Source organism: Lonchura striata, chromosome 1 (genome assembly GCF_050655825.1).
Source record: "Lonchura striata isolate lonStrDom1 chromosome 1, ASM5065582v1, whole genome shotgun sequence".
Taxonomy (NCBI): domain Eukaryota; kingdom Metazoa; phylum Chordata; class Aves; order Passeriformes; family Estrildidae; genus Lonchura; species Lonchura striata.
The window spans coordinates 13,234,017-13,250,981 of NC_140703.1; the positions used below are offsets into that span (position 1 = coordinate 13,234,017).

Consider the following 16,965-nt stretch of genomic DNA (forward strand, 5'->3'; position numbering starts at 1 on the left):
TAATATGAAGCTCAGAATGACACACTAAAGCAGTACAGAATCTGAAAAATATAAACACTAAAACCTAAGGCAACAGGATAATACATAAAACATGCTTTTTGGATCTACTTTAGAGGAAAAATTCAAAGGTGCCTGAATTTCAAGTTAGGGGCTTTATAGATACTGCTAGTCTTGGGTTGCTAGACAGATATCACAGTAGGGGCTTTGGTAAGGTTACTGGTCACTTTGTGGGGTCAGGTTTGGACTTTTCCAAATTATTGGATCACTAACCTTATCCTCCCTTCATCTGAGATCATACTCTGTGAAGGGAATAGATCAGAGCCTTTAGTTTACTAAGATAACAATCACTTATTTGAGCAGCAACTTCACTGAACTTATTTCAGATACAGGAATCTGCCAGGCCTGTGTGGGCTGTGCTGATAAGATGGTGCAGGGCTCTTCAGCTGCTCTTTCTTCCTTCCCTCCTGCCACATCAGAGTCCTCATGGTCCTCTTTGACACAGCCCCTCTCTCAGGGCTGGGGGCTTAAAAGGTCCTGGCTCAGCTCCTCTTGATCCCAGTGAGCTCAGAGTGACATTCTTGCCATAAAGCATTAGGGGAAATGAAGTCTTAGCTGAACACAGAGAAAAGGGGACATCTCTGCTTTGATAAATGCCTTTCTGTTCAGAGGGATATAGATTGGGTAAACAGCAGTCCTCTAACATGGCAGGGGCAATGCTCTTTGAATACTGCATTTGAGGAAAATAAAGCAAGACAGAGGCAGACTTCAGCACTGCTTCAAGCACTTGCAGTCCTACTGGCCATAAGAGTCAGCAATAGAGCTCATTTTTGGGCACAGATTTTGAACACAGTGGTTGATTATAGGATTAATGACAATGGAATTGAACTAATAATAATGAACCAAACAAAACGCAGTTTTGCACTAGGTCAGGCAGGAGAAAATGAAAGGCAGAAGAAAAAAGTTGATATTTTTGTCTGCCAATGTAAGAATTGATATATTAGAAGAAATAGTGTGTTTTAGTCTTTCTTTAGAAGCAGCAAATAGCTTCTTTTCACACAGCATTAAGAATCAGTGGCTAAAGTGATTTCACCAAATGGGGAATGTATCCCATTCAAAGACTGCATAATGTCCATTGTTATGGCTTTTTCATTTCTCCTGAATAGCAGCAGGTAGCTATTGTTCTTCTCACTTCATAATCTTCAGAGGTTTTCAAATTTTCCATTGCAGATAATACCATCCCAAAGGAGATTGCATTATTATTGGCTTCTCTGACATTATTTCAAATCTGTCTTTCTTTGGTTATGTTTTGAGGTGAAATAAGTACCATCATATCTGCCTGACTCCTGATATAGAGTTTTATTTTCAGGAGTTGTGGAGCTGTTTTGGTGGAATTCCTTCTTTTCACTAATTATTTGCTTCCTAGATAATGGGGTGAAGAGATCACAGTCTTGCCTTATTAAAAAAAATATTTTAAAAATTCAGCAGCTTATGCAATTCTTCTGTGATTTCAGTTAAACACCCGTGTGGGTTCTCCCGCTCCTTCCCCTGCATTCTCTTGTGGAGATCTAAAAAACCCCAAAACCACTGTACCAGGAGAGCAGAAAAACTCTAAGTCTCTGCATTGTCTATGTGTGATAAGGCCCTTTACAATCTCTAAGGAGCAAGCATTAGTGCTGCAGCTTTTCAGTCTTCATTCCCTTTTCAAGTTCTTTAAAGTTCGTAACAGCAGAAGACATTGTGATATATGGGGGGCAAACATATTTGATAACAGCCTTCAGATTAACAGCTGGATTTTTCTAATGGAAAAAATCAAAATTTTCGGGGTACATTTTCCAGTTCCCAAGGATTGCTAGCATCCCAGATATTGGTTTTCTTCACTCCTAAGCTACAAAAAAAAATGCACACTGATGTTTATCTATAGTCTATTCCTAGTCCAGAGGAAATCTTTGTTTTAGACACTACCAAAAAAAAAAAAAAAAAAACCCAAAACAAAACAACCAAGAAAAACCAAACCAGAAAAAGCCAAAACAAAAAATCTTTGCATGGTGATACACAGCCCATATTATTTTACCTGATTTTCTTTTGGTAAAATTCCCAGCAAAAAAGAAAACAAACCAAACACAAATAACTTTACAAATATATATATATATATATAATCTCAAGACATTTTTAATTGTAACAAAAAAAAAAAAACATCAAAGCTGCAAAGCAGAAGCTTCCCAAAATCTAAAATTAATTAGGATACTATGGATACTATTAGATTATTATTCTCTTAATACTTCAATTTACCTTCATATCACTAAAGGGCAAATTTTGCTTTTCTTTCCTACAGCTGAGTTATGTTTCCCATGTCTCTAACTTGAATCAGAAATGAAAAAAAAATATAACTAGAAGTTAGAGAGGTGACAGAAAAGAAAGATGCTCAATTACAGGAGTATCAAAACTAAAGTAAAAACCTTGATAAGATCACTCAATTGTCACTTCTTGCTAGTTCAGTTGCTGCCAAACCTAAACTGCTTGAATTTGCTGACCCTGCACTCTGCCTACCAGGCTGATTTTCATATCAAAGACATTCATAAGGACAAACTCATCCTTACTTTCCAGGGCCTATATCAATCAAAATTCTTCAATAAGGCCTATGGATCGATTCAGTCCTCTATTTGCAGGACTGAAACTGTGAGCAGGTTAGCACCTTTAGCTGAATAGTGTGATGGCAAAGTAGAAAACCTATACAAAACAATTTGCTCAGCAGTCAGCTCATCAAGCTGGCTTGGCTAATGCCAAAGCATAGGCTCTGTGGCAAAATGATATGCCTGAAGCATACCTAACTTGCTGAAGTTTTGCAAGGTTTAGGTTTGAAGGTTATTTTATTGACATTTTTAGCTTTCAGAGCCAAGTCTCACTCATCTGAAGAAAAGCCTTAATTTTTGTCCATTTTCTTTCCCTAAGAAAGAAAATGTAAACTTCCTAAGCCTTAAAAATGCTGGATCATTCCAGTCCAAGGTGAACAAGGTACATCTTACATCCAAGTGGTCTGACAACACTTTCAGTGGAAGAGGAGAACATAAGGAAGACTGTCACTGCTATTAATTTAAAAAAAAAAATAAAAAAGAGAGAAAGGAGGCTATTCCTGGTTATTAACTCTATATAATCAGAATGCTTCATACTCCTGTGCAGATGTATGACAGGACATAATCCTGTCAAAATCCCACCCAGCAGCCACATTCTTACTGCAGACACCAACAATGCCTCTGTGCCTAGGCTCTTCTCCCAGCATTTGAAATGTTTATGGATCAAAGATCCAAGAATTAACCTCAGGACCCATGAGGGCTGTATATGTGAGAGCCTTGAAATAGGAAACACCTCAGAAACAAAAACCAAATCCAACAGTTTATGCCATTCTTGGCACTCCTAACAATCATACCTAAAATTCTGACCTACAGATGGGGCATAATGGAAAAGAGACACTTCAGCCATGGGACAGATATGTAGAAGTCCTGAACAAGGCACAAATGTCAGTGCCAATTAAATGGTAAACTACATCCATCTCGACAGTCTCAGGTCTCATCCTGTGGCAGACTCCAAGACCTGAAGTACAATATCTCCCTACAGACCCTGAGGCATTTCCTCCGTGTATTCAGAAATCCCTTCCTGACTATTCACATGTCCCTCTCAGGAATCACTGCCATGTCAGGCAAGATTGTGTCAAATTCTGGTGTTTAAATCTCGGAATCTCCCAAGTTCCCCCCACACCAGCAGATCCTGCACATTGCTTCCTCTCTAGTCTGTTACAGGGATGTGCCTTTCCCTCGTGGACAGCTACTGCTTCCAGCCACTTCATGCCCCAACAGTGCTATAAAAACTGATTTTGTCTGCCAGTTGTTACCCCTGGCAGTGGGACTATGCCCAGGGAATACTCCCCTGCTGATGATAGAGGATGTCTGATCCAAAAGTCAGAATTCTTGAATAGGTGCCTTGCAGCTGAATTTCCAAACTTTTATGCTGCTGATTTTAATTGATCTGTGCTACCAAGAGTAGTTGGAGACAAAATCAACTTTATATTAATCTATATAGGAGCATAGTGTTTCTGGCCTTTTTTACTGACCACTATATCACCTTGATTACCCCTAAGCAACCTGCCTCACAGTTTTATACCTAAGCAAACAAAAAACAAATTTTGAACTATTTTTGAGCACTTTCATGAATAAAAACAGTTACTTCAGCTACTGTAATTCATAACTTGATCTTTTTTCCTCAGTCACAAGAAACATTATATATATCTGAAGGCACCTGCCAAATCCTGCCTGGATTGCATGTTCAGCAGAGCAGTTGCTTGATAACTCACACTGGTTTCTACATTGAGACCTTGCCAAAAGGGGCTGTCCCACACTGCCTGAGCCAAAGAGCAAGTCCAGTGATAACAACCAGGCTCAGCAATGGAGTACAAATCTGTAGGCAAATCCTCTGCATTTCCTCTGCTAGTGTTTGGGAACTTTGGGAAGATCTGTCTTTCTTTTTCTCATCACCTGACTGAAAGCTTTCAGATCTGTCACGACATTCTGGTTCTCCATTGGGCTCATGTTGCAAGATGTTTTCCACATGGGAAAGAGCCACAGGTGGAAGGCAGGAACCTGGCTGAAGCACAGGGCACTGTCACCTTCAGGCAGGTGTCCCATGGCTATATCAAAAGATGGTGGTATGCAAACCAAATGATGAAGCCTGAAGGTTGCAGGGTGCCACTGAAGTCAGGGTAAAGTTATTTGACCTCTGCAATTAGTTCCTGGGAATGCAATGATAATGTTTCAGTTGTTGTTGCCTTCTATTTGCAGCCTCTCTAGGAGAAAGAGATTTGCTGCATTTACAAAGGTTGTAGCCAGATGATAAACTCTGATAGCTTTCTTCCATTTCTGACTTCTTAAATAAACACAAGATAGTAACCTGACTTGGATCCCCAAAGTATTCAGTGTGCCACAATTCTTTTGCTTCCAAATAGATGTAAGTGCTTGCTCAGAAAGCTGAAATGATGGAAATTCATTTTGTATTCTCCCTTCGTTGGTCCCTTGGGAACGGAATGGTAAACGAAGAGGAGACTGGGTGAATTCCAATGTTTGCAGCAGGGTAAGTAATTAAAAACTCTTCAGCATATAAGAGGAATTTCTCAAGGTTACCATAACCATAGAATCATGGAAAGATTTGGGTTGGAAGAATCATTCCAACCCTCTGCCATGGGCAGGGACACCTTCCATGATGCCAGGTTGCTCAGAGCTCCATCCAACCTGGCCTTGGACACTGCCAGGAATGGGGCAGCCACAGCTTCTCTGGGCAACCTCTGCCAGTGCCTCACCAAAGAATTTCCTTTTAACATTTAACTAAAATCAACAATAACAACACAAGCTTTTATATAGTAATACTACTTTGTTTTGTGGCAATGCTGAGTATGACCTGTCACTTTTAAAATATTTATTGTTCTTTCTGGTATGTGGGAATGTTTCTGGTTTTGTTTTGTCTCTAGTTTTTATATAGGAAATTACAGAAGATACATGCAAGTGGCTTGCAATGAAAACAGAAGCCATAATGATTAAGGAAGAAGCATAGAAAGAACAACATAGAAATATAAAAACTTCAGCAACCCACGGTGCAGCAAGAGACAAGGGAAAAAAGGCAAGGGGGGGCAAAAAGAATTCTGAGATAAATTTGCTCTACCAAGGCTTAAAAAAGCTACACTGTAAACATTAAAAAAAAAAAAAATCCAAAGAAATGGCAGTAATGGCAAATAACAATTTCTCCATGTTCTCTCATTGTCTGTGTCCCATTCCTAAATCCTCCAGATTAGGGTGAATAACCCTGTTTTTGAAGCAGAAGTAAGAATTACATAAACCATGAACGGCAAGTGACCCAATGAAGGGACTGGGTGTGTGCTTCTGCTGAATGTGATAAAGATTTAGATGTCTTACTGTGGGAAGTGTGAAGTTACTCTGAGGCTCTCTAATAAAGTTTCCTCTTTTTCTTTTGTAGGTAAGCAGTGACAAGGTAAAGTCTACAATCTGTTTGTCTTTGAAATTTTATATGAATTTCTCAGCAAAAGTATTTGAGATCTAAAATTCTTCAAGCTTCTTTCCTCTGGAAATTGTAAACTGTAACTTTGTTAGAATTTCTTTAAATTTGCATTTATATTAAAAATTAAGGTTGATTAATTAAGAACAATATTTTAATACCACAGAACTATGTTCAAGCATCTAATAAAATAAATTTTTTTTTTCATACTTTTTATGGTTTTGGTTGATTTGAGTGAACCCTTTTGAACAAGCTAACCAAGTAGTGACATGCAACAATACAATCTGACATTGTAGCGGGCTTTCTGCTTTAGCGGACTTTGAAGTGATGTTGCACTGAATTCAGTTCACAGCACGTTAAACACAGAGAAAGAAAATGCTTGTGTACAGGACCTCACAGAGTCGAGGTCTTTGCCTATCTTTACCTGAGTCAGGATGTCAGGTTCAAAGAGCTAAATTCAACCTTTGTCATCCTTTCTCATGGATACGGGCTGACCTAGAACACTATGGAAACCCAGGCTGTTGCAAACTACGTAAGAGAAAACAGACTGCTGAGAAAGAGAAGGGACTCCTGAGAGAATGAAGGATAGCAGCATGCTGACTTAATTGGGGAGGAAGTTGTTCTCTGGTTGTATTGTCACTGCCACCATATTTTTCTTCACATTAGTTCTGCTTCCATGTCTGAAATGTCACTTTGGGGACTGCTGCCAGATGTTGTTTGGATGAAGGTGACAGAAAGTGTTATAATACTAGATGAGTCTGGCATATGTGCATCATCTATAATAAAGTTCTACCTGGAAGAGCAATGATAATTTGCAGAAACTGATGAGGTTTTGAAACTGATGAAACTGAAGAGAAGCTATGGCCAGCACTGCATAAGAAGCATGAAATTCTGAATCCTACTGAGAATTCACTGCAAGCGTGTCTCTAATAGCAAGTTTATGAGTAGTGGTATAAATGTATGCTAAAAATATTAAAAATTTTTAGCCCTGGGAAAATTCAATTCAGTGTTTCTAGTGCATAGGCCTGAGCACAGAATGTATTTGGTAGTTTGGGGCGTAAAACAAAGATGGCTGTATAGATGCCTTATAGTCCTTGCAATAGAATATTTTTCTGGAGAGAAATATTTAATTTTATCTGAGTTGTTTTTTTTTTCTCTAGAACAGATCATAACACTAGTTTTCTTTTTATTACCTGCATTTTTTCATTTTTTTCTCTCTCCTCTGAACTCTCTATTTTACTCTTATATTTGCCACCGGAAAGGGGAACAGAAAATAATGTTTTGTCAGTTTTATAAAAACATGTTAGGAAAAATTAAAGAAGAAAATAATCATTATGACTTTTGGTTTCATAATTATCTGTATGATAATATCTATTATTTTTAGAAAAAGAAAATATATATTGATATAAAGACAGTTGTACACACATGCAGACATGTTCCCAGAGAGCACACAGAGCTCATCTTTGTACCCTATATCCAAGGTGTAAAGAGTCTCAGAAGACATTTTAAATTACAAATACTCCTATTTTAAGTCCCTGGAGTAATTTCACTTTAAGTGAGATTAAGATCCAGTATAAGTATTACGAATGGGACTATTATTCATGTCAGATGACAGTTCCCATTATAAAGCCCTGATTTTGGTGGCCTATAATTCTGCTGAACTTTAATCTTTCAGGCTGACGTGTTCCTCACGGCAGGATGGGACTGGAGGCTATATGGTTCAGAAGGATGGTCCATCTGTCAGAAATACAGCCTGTCTCCTAAAATTAAAACTTCATTTTATCTCTTCACAGCATATTCTTACTCCCTATCTCTAATTTCAAGAGATACACCAGTGTCCTTGGAGTCAGTCTCTGCTTCAGTAAAATGAGGATCTGGGCAGTACATGGAAGAGGAAAAGAGAGGAAACTGGAGGGAAGTGAGTCCTGCTCCTGTAGGGAACACTACTGTCACATTCAGTGTTTCTGCCTCTTCCCATTTTATTTTAGACCCCGTAATTTATGTCCCAGTGGGAGGCCAAAGGAGGAATAATCCTGAACTGCTTTGCCATCCCTCTGTTAAAGAGAATACATCTAAATATATATTTATTTCAGCTAATAGTGAGAAGCTTGCAAGTGAAACTGTGACGTGACATGAGTAATTTCTGTTTATTCCTGAGTACCTGATTAGCTGAACTACTGAGTATTCACGGCATCGTCTGCCAGCAAGAGAATCTATACAGTCAACTAACCTAAAAACTAACTAATCCCAAAACAGCCTGAAAAGACAAATTGGTTGTCTCAGTGGGGAACCAAAACTGAAAGTTTATAACCAATGTTATGAAAATAAATTTTAAAAACAATCTCAGATCTGCAGATCATCAGTTCTCATGTATCTTTACTGAAGTGATAGAACTTTAGGGCATGTAAAAGATATTGTAGCTTAAAAGGCAACAAATGTCAGTTTGTGGGAATTGTGCTGGCAGCATGGATTCATAGGCAAGAATACTTGAAAAAATTTACTCTTAAATGAAATGGAGAGAAAGATAGTTCATATAGTAGAGAACAAGATGCATCTGCTTACACAGTACAGACTAGAAGATATGCCCCAATGTAACTCATTCAATTTCAAAAATATAATATCTCAGGATTGAGCTTGCACTATCATGCTACTGATCCACACACAGATATATTTTAGAAACTCAGGTTGGCAGGGTATAAAATCCAAAAAATTGATGAATATAAAAATCAGAATATCCTGCAAATTTGAGTAATGCACATATGATTTCTTTTCCCCCATTCCACAATAGCTACCAAATAAAAAAGAATCCATACATATGAAAACATGATATTAGTGGCTCCTCAGGAGTCATAGAGAATTATTTTAGCAGCTCCCTAAATTTGCCTGCAACCTGGGTCTTAAAAGAACTGGGAAATTATCAAAAGCAAACTATCAGTGATGGCTGAAAATTTTTTAGTCTAAAGCACATCTAATAAATGCAGGTCAGTTGTTTGACCATGGATGTCTAATACTATATTGAGAAACCCATTTTATCCCAAACAGATTTCCTTGGTGCTTGTGTACATTGGACTGGAGAAAATCATCATTCAGAAGTGCAAGGCAAAAAGTTATCCCAGACCATCTAAAATGTTAACATGGGTGGTGAAGTTTTACCCAGTAGTTCTCAGCATATACTAGAGATTTCTCTGTTCACTAATATTAGGATATCCCATTCTGAGATAGGCTTGGATGATGTCTCTCATCAGAAAATCGCCTTTGGACCTTGGTGCTCTCAGAATAAATACCTGATGTTAAAATATTTGTGTTACAGACACTGTATTTTTATTTTGGTTTTTCATTTACTCTCAGGCAGCCTTGGGTGTCATTCAAGGTTTTTGGTATACTTCACAGGACCAGTGCTGAAACAAGCTGAAACCCACACATGATCAGACTATACATGTTCCAGATTAGAAAGACACACTGACACACAAACAAATGTATAAATACATAAAAAGTCAAAAAAGCCTACAAACAATTAAAAAAATAATTAATACCTCCATAAATAGTCAGCCATAAGGAAGAGCTTCAGCAACTCAGAGAAGAGGGTGAGCTTCTCATCTATTTCAGGCTAACCTATAAGCAAAAGAAATAAAGGTGTTAACTACTTTCCCAAGTGTAGTCTCAGGGGATGCTGAGAAGAAACATATGCCAATAATTGTAAAGAGGGACTGCTGCTCACTTTTAACTGCAAAGCACATGAGAAGGTTTGTGGGATTTAAATATTGTTTCAATACTTGAGAAATAAGAATATAAAAGCAAGTAACTGAGCACTGCAACAACTATAACTATTATAAATATAAAAAGGCTGTATTTTTCAGTACTCTCATAGTATTTCTCTTATAAAGCTCAGACTGTTTGGCTAGCTGTATTATTATCATGCCATTCATCAGCCACTGGTTATTTGTCACTTTTAACATTAATGGACTGTTGATCTTCTTATTCAGTCTGTCTCTGTCCTTCATATCTTCTGTATTATATTTCCGAATGATTTTTTGGTTTTCTGTGACAGTTTGTAAGAAATTTCCTGCTATTTGTAGTTTTAACTCTATAGGAGCAATGCTGGCATATAAAATTAATAAACAAAAAAACCCCCATAAATTTATCTATGGAGTTATACAAACCTTAAAAATGTGATAATATTTATAGCCATATACTTAAAAGAATTTCATAACCCACAAAACACAATGCTCTCTAATCCGATTAATGATACTGGTTAAAAATATTATTTTTATTACATTCTAGGCAATCTTACAGAGGAAAAGAAGCTGTTCTTTACCTTCCTGCTTTTTGAGTGTTCATGTATTACAGATAGCTAAGTCACAGTCACATATTTCTAGCTGTCTTCTCACCATTTACCCTACACCTTCCTTTTGGGGAGTTGTAGAAAGTTATTAAATCATCTCTGAGCCTCCTTTTCCCCAGGCTAAACACCCTCAGCTCCCTCAGCTAATCCTCATCAGACTTGTGCTCCACACCCTTCACCATGTCCACTGCCCTTGTCCAGATCTGCCCCAGCACCTCAATGTCCTCCACAACTGAGGAGCCCAAAAGTGGATGCAGGATTCAGGCTGTGACCTCAGCAGTGCAGGGGGATGGTCACTGTCCTGGTCCTCTGGCCACATCACTGCTGGTACAGGCCAGGATGCCCTTGGCCTCCTTGCCCAGCTGGGCACTGGTGGCTCATGTTCAGCCAATGCTGACCAGCAACCTCAGGTCCTTTTCTGCTGGGCCACTTTCAAAGAGTGTTTTCCAGACACTCTTTTCCCAGGCTACAGCACTGCATGGGACTGTTGTGACCAAGACTAGGACCTGGCACCTGGTTTTGTTTAACCATTGGTCTTGGCCTATCTGGCCTGTCTATATGCTCCAAAATGTGAAAAATTAGTAGCACCCAATATTGTGATCCTGCATCCTATTACTTCTCTTCTTTATTAAATTTTGAATAACTGGTTTAAAAGTGCAGTCACATTTGAAAGAAAATTAGGACTATTAAAGCCATTAAGTATTTACAATGTTCTTGGGAAATAGGCAAACACTGAATCAGTTTCATCACTTTGAAAAAGGATGCAGCATCAACTCAACCATTATGAGACACTTCAGTATGTCTATAGGATAGCAAGACTGTAAATACCTAAAGTATGTGAAAAGATTAGACCTAAAGACTCCTGCTAAGAGACACAATGGATAGAAAATTAGACTTCATTAATTCAACTCTCCAAGGAACAAAGATTTTTTTTCTCATTCAGTTGCATCAGGCTTGGTATTGTTGCTTTAAAATCAGCTATATCCTAGTCAAATTCATTTAGCTGAAAACTCCTTGAGGTACTTTTGATCTTCCATAAATCAAAAGCTCTTGTGAAGAAACTTAGCTTCAACAACATTCCTGCCACATACTAAACTAAAGGCCTGTGAGATGTTCTTAGCAGAATACAGGAATTATATTACTGTAGATTAGAACAAATACATTTTTGGGGTTTTTCCTACAATTTTCAAAGCAATGCAGAAACTGTTTTCTTACTTTTTTTCTTACAGCTTTCTCCAGTGGAAGAGGAGTTGGTGCAATTTATATCACCATCCAGAAAACCACACTACAGCACTGACAAACTCAGTCACTTTGTTTAGGAGGCAAGTGCTTCGCACAGGGATTTGTGCCTTGATCTGGACACTTAGAACAACAAAAAGCCCATGACTTTCAAAAAGTTACAATGTTCTTCCATAGGTCATCTCACAAAATATTTTGTCTGGTCTAACCTCTTTGTTTGATTTCCTTTTGAGATTACAAGTCCATTGGTTAAGCTTCGGTTATTTTATTCAGTTTTTGTTCATAATCAAGGGATTTTTTAAAAAGAGTAACAAACTAATACTCCACTGTCAGCTGAAGAAAAGTGCCAATATTAGGTTCCAACTCTCACAAGGATAGCACCTCAATAAAGGGTGTAATCTGGATGATGATGTAAACCATTGAAAGAAATATATCACATTTATAGTGTGATGTGGCTCATGAGCTGCAAGAATAACTACAAGAATCCTTTACTTTTTCATACTTTAATAACAATAATAAGTGACCTTCAGTGTTGTTTCTACACTTACATCAGGCTTGTACTCAAATATCACATAAACCCACTTGCTTCCATTCTCTAAAAGCTTTTCCAAGTCTTGCTCATTACTGTGCAATAATTTGTACATCTTGATTTCCAGATATACCGTTACTAAATTATTTAGAAAACTTTGGTCATACCTGTACATTCATTTTCCTGCCTGCCCTTGCTGCTTATGAAGTAAACTCTGTTTTCCAATGGTGGTGTTTTAATGACCCTAAATTTGCACCCTACAGGACCGCATCTAACTGGACTATCAGAAAAATATTCTCATCTAAGTGAGTTTTGGAAAAAGCAGAAGACTGGCCATGAAACTCAGTTCTGTTCTTCATTTCCAGTGAATTTACTGAGCTAAACTATCTGCCTATGCAGTTCTAGTTTAGGAACCAGCTTTGATCTAGGTTCATTCACTGCCTGGCAGTCCATCAAGCATTTCTATATTTGTGTCTACTTTAAAATCATAAAAAGAAATCTGGTTCTTGAAAAGAGCCATTTCCTAGACTGCACTGAAGATGGCTGTTGGCAAACGCCTGCTACCGACGGAAGCATTAAACATTCTGCTTCAATGTGTGTGGCTGTTTTGGTCTGTTAATTGATTGGGAAATTCCCAAGAATCTGTTTCAAACTTAACAAGCACATTGGAGAATTCAAGATTCAGCAGCTCAAAGACACTTTTAAGTGGTTTCTTGTGGTGCAATATGCACGTGGGGATGTGTATAACTTGACTAGACCATGCACCTAAAATTTTGCAACAGCACTGTCCTAAAGTTAGAGCATCAGTCTTATGCTAATTTTTGAATATGTAATCAAAAATCTCCAATGAATTAAAGGAAAACCAAAAAAAAAACCTCAAAAAAACCACCTCAAAATACTTTCCAAGAAAAATCTCAAACTAAAATATGGCAAAACAAGTACAGATTTTCCAAGTTAGTGTCAAACAGAGAGAAAAAGGGAAATTTGAATATGAAAACAATAATAATCACCATCGTATCAACAGGGACAGACAAAACAAGTACACAAAACAACTGCAAGAAAAATGGAATTCCTTTATCTCTTTTTGAAAAAATTAGTTTTTTATACAGCTCAAAGTGGTCTGGATTTATTTCACCTTAATTTTACGTTAGTTTTCTACCATGTAAGCAATGTAGGTCAGTTTTAAAGGAAAAAAAAAAGTGACATTTTGAATCAAAAAGTCAAAGTTTCATTTTACAAATGTCAAAATGAAATGGTTTGGCATTTCCAAAATGAAACATTTCATTTCAGAAAGGTCAAAATGATATGTTTTGACATTTTTAAAATTTCTCCCTGCATTTGTTCTGACCAGAACTATTAGTCAAATTCAACCTTGATTAGTTTCAGGCCCCTTTAAGCTCAATTTTCTATTCTGATTACCAGTCATGAAAAAAGATTTGCCCAGTGTCATTACAATAAAGAAAACAATACAATCTTTGAAACTGTGCTGGAACTGCTTCTGTAGCAGAGTCTTTGTCCCTCTCCTGCTTTGCCTCAGCCTCCAGCATCCAAGAACCTACCCATGTATTTTCACAGCTGGGAGAGTTAGCTTTGCCCTACTGCATGCCTTAAATTAAAAACAGTAACACGGCTAAAGGCACAATGTCTCAATTAAACCAAAAGCTGGACAGAGAATTAATTGTCCTAATGGACAGTTTTCAGCATTTTTATAGTGCACATATATTGCCCAGGTGTTACAATTACAGTCACTATAAAAATGCTTATAGGTGAATAAATTCACCCTGTGAATGCAAGGCAGAGTAATCTGCCCATTGCCCTTAGCAATAACATGTCAGCATTTCTTTTCAGTGTCTCTTGGGCAGTCCACACTAAACTCGATATTGTTAGTTTAGCATCTTATGAATAAATAAATCATATTAAGCACGGCAACAAGAATTGAGGTCAGAACACTGAATAAGAATAAATAAGAGAAGTTATAATGCCTGCTTGCTGTGTTGTTGGGAGTTGTGGGCAGCAGAGTGAGAGATCAGCTTTCCCACTATTCTGCCAGTGCTCTGGGATCAGTGCAGGGAGGCAGGGGACAAGAGCAACACCATTGTGCTGACTGCACACACACAACACCACATTTACAGTGACATCATACAGACATACCTTGCCACGAAGGCAGGGCTTCTTCCATGAGCATTGCTGGAATGGCAGAGTGTGAAAGGGATTCATTCCTTTCACATGCATTAAGGACAAATCCAAGGAAAACAGGCAAAGGGATGTAAAGAGAACCTATGACCTTTTTTCCCCCAAGCATATTAGATCAAGTAATCCTGATGAATGTCATGGATCATATCATTCTGTCTGTGGTCTGATCCTAAACAGCCAGAGTAGAAACAACATAGCTCCAAAAATCCTACAGTGATGAATGCTTTTTGCAAGGTTTTTATTTTGCTTATTTGGCTATTAGATCTTTTACTGAATATTTAGAAACTTTTGGCATAAAGATATTGTGTAGAGAATCTTGGGAAGGATATAAACACACTTAGTAATGCTTCCCTTACTAGATCTTGTATGCATAGAATGTCTGCATAGAAATTTCTCTTTTGGTCTAGTTGATGTCTGCCCCATCTGTTCACTCCTGATGACACTATCCATCTCCTTTCCACAAAATCAAGTAAAACTATGGTGCTTGTGTCCTCCTCATGCCCTCAAAACTGGCAGGTTGTCAATATGTGCTATCCTGCACTGTGTCTCCTGGAATCCTTCTTAGACTGATGACTTTCAAGCCCTTAAACATGGCTATGCAATACTTTGTGCATAATGTTATCTACTGACAGAATCAAATAGCATGTTATTAAAGTTTGAAAGGCTTTATCTATTTTTCATAAGCATTTTAATAGGCATTGCATTCCCTTTTGCCTCCCATACGCTCATCAGCCAAACTGATCTCAGAATGGACGTTGTATACTCAGATTTTATTACAATAGATCTCCCAGAGGCAGTAGAAAAAAGAAAAAAGTGCTTAGATCTACTTTACCTATGCTTCAAGGATTACTAAAGGAATGCAGTGCAAAGGGTTTAGGTTTGGTTTGGTTTGGATTTTTCTTTATCACTTTTGTTGCTGATGCTCCAATGCCAGATTTTGAGCTGTAAATGTACTGGTCCCTCCTGGCTATTCTTACAGCCATTCTGCCATTTCTCCATTTTCTGCTTGGGAACACCACTGTTTTAAGTATTGTGAAAGAGCAAGTTCCTACTCCAGTGCTGATGGAGCATGGAAACTTTGTGTTGGTGTCCAGACTCCTCTCCCATAATTTCACTTAGCATAATTCATAATGCATCATGCTGTAATATCAGCCAAAACCAGTGCTTCACAAAGTTTACCACCTGAGACAATCCTTAGATTTTCACTCAGCAACCCCAAAAACAATTTACACCTGGCAGTTTTAGTAGTTTTAATTATACAAATTTTCAAAAATACACATTTTCAGAATACAAAAACCATTTTTCCATTCAAAAGAAAGTTTTCAACAAGCTTTCCTCAGTAATGGAATATGAAGCTAGTAGAACAAAGAGCATCTTACTAGAGGATCAATTGCATACTTTTAGAAAATATTGGATTCTTTATCCTTCTAAATGAAAGGACTTCAGGGATAGATCTGTAATCCAAGGATGAGTAATCCATAGCCAGCCTACCTGATATTCAAACAGAACATGCATTTTATCTTTTTGGGCATGTTGGCCACATCTACACTGTACAACATTTGGCCTTGCTTCCACATGGGTGATGTGCCAATAACAGCAATCAGTTTGGTTTCCATTCCTGTAGGAATAAGCCCTGCTGGAGCCATTCAGAGAGTGTTTTAAAAACATGAAATTATGTGAACATAATTGAGGGCCAGGACCTCTAAGGGGGAACAAACCTGGTGCAGTTCTACTCGCCCTGTCTGGGGGAGCAGCCCAGCCCTCATCAGAAGCTATTCCCAGGAACACACTTGAGGGATTTTTTAGGAAGGGCTGCTGGGGGCACTTGGACACAGAGGCAGGGAGCTGGCTGACAGGTTAGTGGTGTTTTATTTGTCAGCATGGCTGCACCCTAGAGACATCAGCCCTGTTGTGTGTGACATGTACATTGCACATATGTTGCAACACAATAATTTCACATATTGCCAGGGGGGAAACGATACTGAAAGAAACAAAAAGAAAAGAAAAGGAGTAAGGAAAAAGACACTGATCAAAATGTTGTAGGAAAGCAAAGAGGTTTCTCTCAGAGGCAGAGAAATCATTGTTTTCCTTAAGGCATGTAAATGCTTTCACTTTATACTGAGGATTTAAGAATAATATAACTATTTCAGTGGCTCAGTGCAGTACATTTCTTCAGTAACTTGCCTGCCCTCTACCAGCATTTCTCTTTTCCAATGGTTCACAACTTTGTTTTTTCCCCAAATCTTTAAGTAAAGATCTTTATATTATGTAAATCACAGGCAACACTGTATATGCCATTTGCTTTATGTACCATATTTCCTTTACAGGAAACCATGATTTAAAAAACCCAAAAGAAACCCTAAGAACAAGCATTTACAGAAAGAACAAACCATTCATAACAGTAATGTTTCCATGTCAGATTCCTAACTCAACCTTAAGCTATATGAACTGAATTCTTAAACAGATGCAAAGACCATTTATTTAACTATACCTTAATCACATGGTATTTTTTTCTGATTGTCAGAGGAAGTTTTTCCATTCATTACACTGGACTGGCTGGGTTTGGTAGAGCTGTGTTTGCTTATGCCTGAGCCAGTCTGCAACTGAT

The 16,965-nt window shown here is 37.9% G+C and overlaps 1 long non-coding RNA gene across 1 annotated transcript in view; it reads right to left on the reverse strand.

Annotated features, from left to right (window-relative positions):
• Window positions 1–16,965, reverse strand: part of LOC146768596 (uncharacterized) — a 56,617-nt gene that overhangs the window by 14,068 nt on the left and 25,584 nt on the right. The window contains exon 2 of the long non-coding RNA XR_014949658.1: window positions 9,588–9,666. This is a non-coding gene — a long non-coding RNA (uncharacterized LOC146768596). The remainder of the gene's footprint in view (window positions 1–9,587; window positions 9,667–16,965) is intronic.